The sequence below is a fragment of the Podarcis muralis genome, chromosome 14 (assembly GCF_964188315.1).
Source record: "Podarcis muralis chromosome 14, rPodMur119.hap1.1, whole genome shotgun sequence".
Lineage (NCBI taxonomy): Eukaryota > Metazoa > Chordata > Lepidosauria > Squamata > Lacertidae > Podarcis > Podarcis muralis.
The window spans coordinates 44580395-44590392 of NC_135668.1; the positions used below are offsets into that span (position 1 = coordinate 44580395).

At 43.6% G+C, this 9998-nt stretch overlaps 1 long non-coding RNA gene across 1 annotated transcript; it reads left to right on the top strand.

The window, feature by feature from the left end:
* Positions 1–42: 42 nt before the first annotated feature.
* Positions 43–5563, top strand: LOC114584902 (uncharacterized). Its single transcript, XR_003703751.2, has 3 exons — positions 43–293; positions 4997–5103; positions 5389–5563. It is a non-coding gene; the product is annotated as an uncharacterized LOC114584902 (long non-coding RNA).
* Positions 5564–9998: the final 4435 nt, after the last annotated feature.

Here is a 9998-nt window from a genome sequence, read left to right on the forward strand (position 1 = left end):
GAAGAGTGGAGAGAGAGAGAGAGAGAAGGAGAGAGAAGGAGAGAGAAGGCGGGAAGCTTCCTCATTCGTTTCCCGCTTGGGAGAGAACGAGGGAAGCGCGCGAGGAGGATGGGGAAAGGCGCGTGCTCGCTGGGGGGCGGGGGCGCGCGGTTTTTTGGCGCGAAGCAAAGCGCGGGAGAAAAGGCGCGAAAGCTTATTTCGCTTTTATTCCCTGAGGAGAAGCTTTCGCTCATTCATCTAACCTGAAGGAGAGGTGTCTGGGCTCAAAGCCCGTCGCAGCTCTTCTCTCGCATGTGGGTTGAAACAGTGAAATAATAATAATAATAATGTGTGGTGGGCAGTGTCGTGTAGTGGCTACAGTCACTTACAGACTCATTGTCTTCCATAAACACGGTTTAACAATCTTACTCTGCTACGAGTGATCACCAAAGAAGAACAGTTCTAGACTAGGACCTGGGAGACCAGGGTTCAAATCCCCTCACTTATCCATGGAGCTCACCAGCCTCTCCTCTTAGCCTACCTCACAAGGTTGTTGTGAGGATGAGAGCCATGTGTGCCACCTCGAGCTCTTTGGAGGAAAGGTGGGGTAGCAATGTAATAAATAAAACTGGGAAAAGCTGGGCGCAAGTCACTCCTCAGCGTCACAGCACTTGTACATTATCTTCTGCTAGTCTAACTCATCTTCTTAACCTACCTCACAAGGCTGTTGTGAGAATAAAAGTGGGAGAATGTGTGCTTTTTTAATAAAAAAGGAAGGGTAGGATTGAAATGTAAAAGCAAGCACTCTGCACATTGCTCAGAGGCATTTTCTTTGTTATAATGCAATACTATTTGAGACTGAGCTGTGGTAAGTCTGGGCACATTTAAAGCACCCTTCAGGGACAATGATGGGACGCGGATGGCGCTGTGGGTAAAAGCCTCAGCGCCTAGGGCTTGCCGATTGAAAGGTCGGCGGTTCGAATCCCCGCGGCGGGGTGCGCTCCCGTTGCTCGGTCCCAGCGCCTGCCAACCTAGCAGTTCGAAAGCACCCCCGGGTGCAAGTAGATAAATAGGGACCGCTTACTAGCGGGAAGGTAAACGGCGTTTCAGTGTGCTGCGCTGGCTCACCAGATGCAGCTTTGTCACGCTGGCCACGTGACCCGGAAGTGTCTCCGGACAGCGCTGGCCCCCGGCCTCTTAAGTGAGATGGGCGCACAACCCTAGAGTCTGTCAAGACTGGCTCGTACGGGCAGGGGTACCTTTACCTTTACCTTCAGGGACAATGACCCAAGAGATGTGCTGTGCAGTGATGTGTGAGAAGAAACTACACCTTTTATATTTCATATTTATTACTTTACAGTGGTACCTCGGGTTACATATGCTTCGGGTTACATACGCTTCAGGTTACATACTCCACTAACCCAGAAATAGTGCTTCAGGTTAAGTACTTTGCTTCAGGATAAGAACAGAAATCAGGCTCTGGTGGCGCAGCAGCAGCGGGAGGCCCCATTAGCTAAAGTGGTCTTCAGGTTAAGAACAGTTTCAGGTTAAGAATGGACCTCCGGAACGAATTAAGTACTTAACCTGAGGTACCACTGTATACAACATGACTTTCTTCTGTGGTGCTCAAGATAGCATAAATAGATTCCCACCAACACTTCGCCCCAACGCTGTAAGGCAGACTGGGCTGAGAAGTAGTGACTTGCCATGGTCCTGCAGTTTTTGCAAGTGATTGTTATTCATTTGATTTATTTATTTAAAACCTTCATGTATCTCTGAACCGCAGTCATCTCGAAATAGTTTACAAAGATACAGTGCCCCTAAAGTAAACATCAGTTGTAACGACAAAACCAAACATAAAATGTTTGCTGGCAAGAGTGTCAGCTTGGCCCTGCGATTGTGGGTACCTGGACCCATGGGTGCCATGCAGCGTGCATGGCCCTGGCACTGAAATTTGTGGGTGCCCTGCCCCTTCATGGGGAATTTTGTGGGTGCTTAGGCACCCAGGGCCCCAGGAAGTTAGCAGCTATGCCCGCTGGAATAAAAAGGTCTTCAACAGGTGCCATAAGGGAGGAAGGCCTGCCAGACATCAACTGGAAAGGAGTTCCATAAAATTGGGCGCACAATGTAGCTGGAGCCTCCAGACCAGGCTCAAGGGTAGCCACACATAGAGCACATTGCAGTAATCAAGTTGTGTTGCCATGTTGCTCTGCACTGTGAGAGGAATGGCGATGTAGCAGTTAAATAATAATAATTTTTCATTTGCATTTTTTTAAATTCCGCAAATGCTTTGTACAAACTTTTTCTATAGCTTCAAATGCAATGATGATAAGAAATTTCCACCCTCCTACTCCCAAATTAATTCCCTGCCTTTGTTTTTGTTTTGTTTTTCAAATTTGAAGCTATTATATCGCTAACCAGATACATTATTAACCACCCAGTGCTAAAGTCTTATTCATACCAACACCTCCTTTATAACATTCCCAATATTCTTAAGGCTGAATCCTTATTATTCCAATATGTTATAAAAATTGAGCGTTTTTTCTCACTGCCTTCCTTATTGAAACATAATAATGCTTGTTAATCATTTTTTAATATTGCTTTTTAAAAACGTATTTAATCAAAACCATACAATTCAAAACCATGTAAGAAATGAGGCAGGGGTTCCCACCCTCCCATTTCCATCCCCACAGATCACTTTACAATTGCTCTCGGTGGACCACTTAATGATTTTTCTGCTTGTTGTATCAATGGTAAAGCACTTCAGTAGATGCTGCATGATTTTTAATGGTATTTTCACCAACACTCCATGAACCACCTGAATGAAGCTCATGGACCAACTGGTGGTCTATGAGTCACACAGTATGGGAATCCCTGAAACAAGGAAATAGAGAAAGAAGGAAGGAAATACAGAGAATAAAAATGAAAATTGAACTTCTCCCACAACAAAAAAAGAGAGGTACAGATTTGGGTCATAATTCTTGGGAAGAATAATAGCATGTTGGTTAATTGTTCCCTCTTTTTCTAATGTCCAGGCTGTGAATGTCATTACTTACACAGCAAGATTGGCTACATCTGTCCATTAGAGGGAGGCAGCAGAAGAGGTACTAGAAGTTTGCAGAAGTATCAAAAAAAAGTTTAGTCCTATAGAACGAACCCTCAAAATAGCCCAGTGTAAATTCTGACTGGCTGTTTTGTGCAGGGCGGAAAATCAGGGGTGGGGCCATCCTGCCTAGCCCTGAGCTGGTGCCAGACACTGAGTCCTTGGAGGACAAACCAGACGCTTCACAGGGCAAGAACCTTGAGCAACAGGCAGGGCCTCCTGGCACCAGTGCTGAGAATCTTCCTGTGGAGCTGTCAAAGGTTGAGACCTGCTGAAGAACTTTGTCAGAGGAGGAGGAGGAAGAGCCACCCCTCAGTCTCTGAGAAGATTGGTGCCAAAAGGCCCAGAGTCCAATCCAAAGAGCCATGACACAACATATGTCTACAGACTTTGAGTCATCATGTGGCTCATGAGTAAGGGGTCTACTTGTGAATGAGCAGTCCCTAGAACTTATTTACTACCAAGCAGCTGAAGCTAGAACAGGCATCCCCAAACTCAGCTCGCCAGATGTTTTGGGACTACAACTCCCATCATCCCTAGCTAATATGACCAGTGGTCAGGGATGATGGGAGTTGTAGTCCCAAAACATCTGGAGGGCTGAGTTTGGGTATACCTGAGCTAGAATGTGGTTTAGGAGGCCACAGAATATAAGGTGATTGGGCTTGGCTTAACTGAGACTATGCTGTACATTGGACTGTACTTTCTTGGACAAGTGTTTTGGTAAAAGGCTTTTACCTCATTGGACTGAGACCCCAGGCTTTGAGAGAATCTTCTGGAGCACAACAGGGAAGGGAACAGCTGGAATTTTGGGCAGCAGTGCTCCACAATGCAACATTTTGTTGCAGGCCCCACTTGTATACTCAGTTCAAGGCAGGGGAGAGATCTGAATGAGGGACTACCTGATTAATTGCTCATTTTCATTTTTAAAAATCCATATCCCACTTCTCCCTCCACAAAGAAGCTCCTTGCAGCAGCCAACAAATGTATATGCAAAAATTATCGAACCATTAAAACCCAAATTACCAAACTAGAAACAGCAACACATAAAGAGCAGAACTAACAATATATACATTAAGCTGCAACAGAATTAAAAAGCTTGTTTAAAAATGAGTGACTTCAGTTGCTGGTGGAACACGAATAAAGAGAAAGGTTGTTTTTATTCTTTTGTTATAATTTCTTAACAGGATTTATATGCAGCTTAATCATCAAATTCTCTAAGCAGCTTACATAAAATATAAAATATACAATAAAATTACCAATAAAGCCAGCAGTTTAAAAAATATGCGTTGTAAAATAATATGTACATATTAAAATACATGTCAAATGTAGGTGTCTGGGTAGGCTCACTTAAACAAAAGAAATCTTTAGCAGCTCCCCCCAAAAAGTACAGCACTTGCCTGATATCAAAGTGCTGATCTTTGGTATTGATCCTGGGGCTGAGACTCAGCTAAGGTTAACTCTGCCTGCCCTCTAGTGGCTAACAGTAACAAGCCCACACCCATTCATAGTCAAGTCTTCTTTCCAGTTCCATCTGCACCATACATTTAAAGCACCTATGTCACTTTAGCAGTCATGGAGAATTCTGGAAACTGCAGTTTGCTCAAGGTGCTGAACTTGCAAAGCTACGATTCTCAGCACCCTTAAGAATCTGAAAGTTCTCAGGAATCTCCACGACTACTAAAGTGGTATAATACTACTTAAAATGTAAGGTATTAACGTTTCCTTTGTTAGGAGAGCTTCACACAGCTCTTCCTATAAGGAATTTTTTTAAAGCAAATCTATGTTGGCAAGATCCAAACATGAGTTGAACCACATTTTGTTAGGGCAGAACCTGATTCTGACACTCGCCAAAAACATTGTGGACTATCTGCAAGCCTCAAAGTGAATTCCTCCCTTTGATGTGACTTTTTGCAGGCCTCAAGTACTAAGGTTGAAATAATGGCACCATTGGTGCAGACTACACTGATCCGAAGCCAATCTCTGTCCGTGGCTGAAGCACCCTGCAAGGACTGGATGATAAGGTTAGCTTGTGCAGAAACATTGCTTACAACCCCTGGACTTTCACATTTACAGCCAACGGGGATTTTGCTGCTGATTACACCAAGATTGTGGCTTATAGTTTATGACCGAGCTTTGAAGTTCTGACATGTGTCAGCCAGCCAGTGAGGAGAGCTAAGTGCTAAACAGCAGGACCGAGTTCAACTTTCCTGGCTATTGAGCACTAGTGTGCGGTACGTGCAACAGAGCTTTGTTATGAGAACGAAGTGTTGTTCGGTATTAAAGCCATATGTCTTTTGCTTTGACAGGCGAGGTCAATACAATTGCGGAGAAGTCTAACATGGGCAATATGAGATATGGCACATTCTTTTTGCTTGGTGAGGCCAAGCGCATGGTGGAGATGGACGGATTGTCTAATATTAGCACCAACAGCCTTCACTGTTGCCCACATTTTGCTTTGTCATCTTAGTGCTAAGCAAAGATAAAACTTCAATTTAATACGTATTAAACACACTGCTTGAAAAATACAGCTGATGTTTATATGTTTATGAGCATATAACTCTTAATTTTGTGCAAACAGCATGCATCAGTTGTTTATTGGATTGAGGGAGGAAAAATCCTTTAAAAAAACACCGCACACACCAGCCTGCTGCTTTTGATGCCCATCAATAATTAGGCAGTAAAGGAACCAGATTTTTTTCCACAGGTTTCATTATTACTCATCCAAGCTGTTTTCACATAGATGCTGCCAAAGAAAACGATACCCATGCAACGTATTCATGCAAGTCAGCTATATATTTCGTGACGCGATAAATATATTACGAAAGAGAGCTTTATAGCTGGAGTGGAAAGATTTTTTATTTTTTTTAACTTCATCGCCCTAAGGGCTGTCTGGCAGACTCACCATCTCTCTTCAGCCCACGGAATGGATTTTTAATTTTTAATTTAGCATTGACAATTTCAGCTGCCTTCAAAAGAGCTTTGTTCTTTTTGGAAAAGGCCTTTGTGTTCTAGTTTGTGTCATTTGCCGCGTTTGAGGCACTGTTTTGAAATGTCTAACCCTGAAATTTAGGGAGAAAGATTTAGGGCACAGATGGGCTAATAAAGCTGGATTTTTGCTCAGATGCCTGCTGAAGGCTTCAGCCTGCTACTAGCAAATACTAGGGAACCCCAAGCAAAAATTTTATTTACCTTCTAGCATAGAGCCGAGAAAGCTCCAGTATGTGGAGACCAATCATGGCCTGCTAAGAAGTCCAATTTGGCGCTCCAAGCCATTTCCCCCCTAAAGCCACACCCACCTGACATCACTGATGACATTGACTGATAGGTAGGGCAGGGTGTAATCCTCCAATGGCTGTGCTGAGGGAACAGGGCCACACAGCTTAGGCGGCAAGGTTTAATCTTCATTCATCAGCTGATGAGGACACTCAACTCTCCCTCTCCCCTCCTCACACTCCCAATTTTCCTTTTTCCTTTTCCTACTGACCCTTAGGACACATCAGTACCATACATCTAATTCACACAGTTTCCCCCAAGGGATCCTGGAAACTGTTGCAATGTTTTAAGGGTGCTGGGAATTGCAGCTCTGCGATGGCAAGCTATACTTCTCAGGATTTTGGGGGGGGAAACCATGTGCTTTAAATGTATGGTGTGGGTATGACCCCAGTGTCCCATGGTTTCTGAACAGGGGCAATTCTCACTGGGCTGGTTTGGTGAAAGGGCTGCCACCTGGGGAGTGGGGGTGATTTTAATTTTTTTTAAAAGCTGAGACCCTCTAGTTTTTCAAAAGAATTTGAAAGCCTTGCTATCACTTCATCATTGCTCCTGCTCTGAAAAAAGTCCTGGAACTATGCTCGCCTGCATTCCCCTCAAGGCAGATCCATCCATGAGGCAAAGGTGAGGTGGCCACATCAGGTGGCAGGATCCACAGGGACAGCAGTTGATCTTTCTTCCCCCGCCTCCTTTGTTCCTGGTACAGATCTTCCCTCACCTCTTCTTCCCTGGCAGGGAACAAGCGCCATTTTGGGGTCCACCTCAGGTGGCAAAATGTCTTGAGCCGGCCCTGATTCCTCTTCACTATGCCAGGGATTTCATCATGAATTCATCGTGTCCATGCTATACTTTTCATAGGCTATTCCTATTAATTCTTCCTCTATATGTTTTGTAATCTTGGATTGAGTATGGATTTTTTTTTTTCAAAATGAAAGCCTGTTTCTTTTCATTAGTAAACCTTTTAGAGGATACTTCATTTCTGTTTTTGCCAATAGCAGGTTTGAAGAATACTTATGAAGAACATGGGCATTAAGGCAGCTGATGGACTTATTCTGTAGGAGTGTCCGCTGGCGCTGTGTGTACCCTGAATTACAATGTGAGTTGGGCTGATTCATGGAAGGTTCTCCACCCCCTCCCCTCCCCAACCCTGTCAGCTTGGTCTCATTTCTCTGGAAAAACTTTCCCGAAGACTCTCTGCCTGGGAAAGAAAATCACATCCCCATGGCTCCATTTTAGAAAAGTCTACAGCCCTACTTGGGAACCTCTGGCCCTCCAGATATTTTTGGAATCCCATCATCCCTGAGCTCTGACAACACTGGCTGGGGTTGATGGGTGTTGGAGTTCAACAACTTACGTAAATTTAAAAAATGCCCAAAATGTGCAATATAGCCTTGAATTCTGCCTCCATCCTTACATCCCACTTTCCTTCTATCTTTCTTCCTGTACTGCTTTTGTTAGTGACTGATGATGAGAGAATTATTTCTTCACCCCGTTACATTCACAATGCCAGAACGTCAGGTGTTTGGCCATGATGTGTCGTCTGCTTCCTCTTGCATTCTAATGGGCATTACAAGGAAAATGAATGTTGGCAGCTCTTCAGGGATGCTTGATTAACTCAGAAAGCCATAGTTTCCACACAGTGCAATCTCTATAAAGAGAATTATCTGCCTTTCTTTCATTCATACTTTGGTCTCTTAATCAAACTATGCAAACTAAAGAAACAAAAGGAGACGTTGATCCATTAACAAAATGCCAGCACTGCAGTCATTGCCATAATCTGATTCCAAACAGTCATACTTTCCAAGGGCGCAAACACACATTTCTAATTACTACTAGGTGACTTTTTTCTGCATGAGGATTATCTCCAGGTAGGAAAACTTGTGCACAGCTTCACATACAATCAAGCTGGCACCCAGGAATTTTGGACAGAGAGGGCTTATGTGAAAGACATGCAATATACAAATGTGACACTAGATGGCGACAGTGAGCTATGACAAATTCAATGTATTTTTCAAAACTTTTTTTTAAGCATTTTCACAGCATTTTTTATATGTGTGTAGATTCCACCCCTGTCAAGGGCTGTATTTTCCCTTGGGGATAACCCATCAGGGACTGCAGGCCAATTGTGGACAGGGTTAAAGCCAAAAGAGGGTGGGATTAGTAGGGGGGGGGATGAGGCCACTTGTTTCTCTCTCGTTTTCTGCCACCTCTTTTTCTCTTGGTATTCCCCCACCCCAATAAAGCCTGAGGCCACAGCCTTGCTAAAGCTTCTCTGGTCATTGCCTAGAAGAGTGACTGCCTGGGAACTACAGGTATGGTGCTTTGGGTTTCACAATGCAAGAAATGTGGGTTGTAAATGCCTAAGGACTACCCAGAATCTAGAGCTGGCCCTGGTAACCTGTAGTTTAGCCAATGGCTGTTGCAGAGAGGATTTTCTCAGTGGTTGTTCTTCCATTGGCTGCCTAGTTCCCCTCCTCCACTGAATTGCTATCTTGTTAATTGCTTCATAGATTTAATCTGTTTAGTATCAAATGTAAGACACACTTTGTGCCTTTTGCTGCTGCCAATTGTTCATTTAGGCTGTTTCCTTATCTTACAGGTGGCTTATTCTAGCATTTTTTTATATATTGATTTGTTTAAATTGTTCCACATTGATTGTAAGCTGCCTCGGGCACATTTTGTGGAAAGGAAGAATATTAAAAAGGAAACCTTAAATAAATGAAATTATAGTTAATGGAAGGAATTTCACAAGCAGTCTCCTTATTTGTATTCCATGTGGTCACACATGCATTTGCAATTTGTTCATAATTTTATTTAGAAAGGGCATGGGTTTGCCAGAGCTTCTGTGAAAGCAGCTCTTAGTTAAATCTAGGGAAGTGTGAAAATCAGTCAGATCAGATGTACATGTCTACAGTCAATCTCTCACTTGCCTTTAAGTTCTTTTTTTCCGGTTCGTGTGGGCGCTGGCAGCTAATGCAGGTTTCAATCAAACGTCAACAAGCAAAATTCCTCCTGCCCTACAGACAGCCACAAAAATGAATCAGCAATATATTCACACTACAAATTCATTTAGACCCCTGTCCAGACTCGGTGAGGCACAGCAAGTTGAGGGCATCAAGTTTCATGTTCGTGAGATTCTTTTGTTTTGGCCAAAAGGTATCTTTGAATGTGAAACAGCATGCTCTTAAAATTGGAAAACAACATCTAATGCGGGGGGGGGGGGGATTCAATTTCTGCCCAAAGATGGAAAAAGTGTCTAATTTAGACGTTACTTCCCAATTTGGTAATGAATTGCATCTAATTGCCTCTTAGGGAGAGAAAGACATTATGGCGCTAGACCTGCGCCATGTCTGCTCTAAGATTTGCTATAAAGGGTGTGGTGTGATTTAGAGTACATCCAGTAGGAGGGGTGCATATCCTCCCCCCCCCCCCGCTTTTTCTACCTGAATTGTTTAAGGTAGCTATGTCAGCCCTTTTTGCAGCAGAATCAATGCTCTGGTGGTACCTTGTAGTCCAACCATGTTCTTGTTGCAGAATTTTGCTTTCATGGACTAGTGCTCTCTTTGTCAGATGTGTGAGAAGTGTTCTGCCCCCAGCCAGTAGAAAAATGGGGCATGGCCACAGATGGAAAAGGGTGCTACTTAAT